Below are 571 nucleotides of genomic sequence, written 5' to 3'. Positions count from 1 at the left end.
GCCAGCTTTATGGATATTTATTTGCGTATAATAACGTCTAAGTTTAAGATGCTCAACATGAAGATTTGATATATGTATATGTTGCAAATAGTTTAACACACTAAGTTTGGTTAACATATCTATCACCTCACATGGTTACCTTTTTTTTGTGGTGAAAGTGTTTAAGATCTAATATCAGCAACTTTCAAGTATACGGTACAGTATGGTTGACTATATAGCTACTTTGCTATACATTAGACCCCCGGAAGTTATACATCTTACAACTTGAAGTTTGTACCCTTTGACTAATATCTCCCCATTTCCTCCACCTCCAGTCCCTGGCAACTACTAGTCTAATTTCTGTTTCTGTGAGTTTGGGTTGTTTTTTAGATTCCACATTTAACATGTGAACATATACGATTTGTCTTTATCTGATTAATTTAACTTAGCATGATGCCTTTAGGGTTCATCCATGTGGTTGCAAATGGCAGGACTCCCTTCTCTTTTATGGCTGAACAACATCCCATTGTACATACATGCCACGTTTTCTTTATCCATCTATCCATGTATGGACATCGATAGATGATGTCCT

The sequence above is a fragment of the Equus quagga genome, chromosome 2, assembly GCF_021613505.1.
Source record: "Equus quagga isolate Etosha38 chromosome 2, UCLA_HA_Equagga_1.0, whole genome shotgun sequence".
Taxonomy (NCBI): domain Eukaryota; kingdom Metazoa; phylum Chordata; class Mammalia; order Perissodactyla; family Equidae; genus Equus; species Equus quagga.
Note: the sequence above shows the minus strand (reverse complement) of the source record.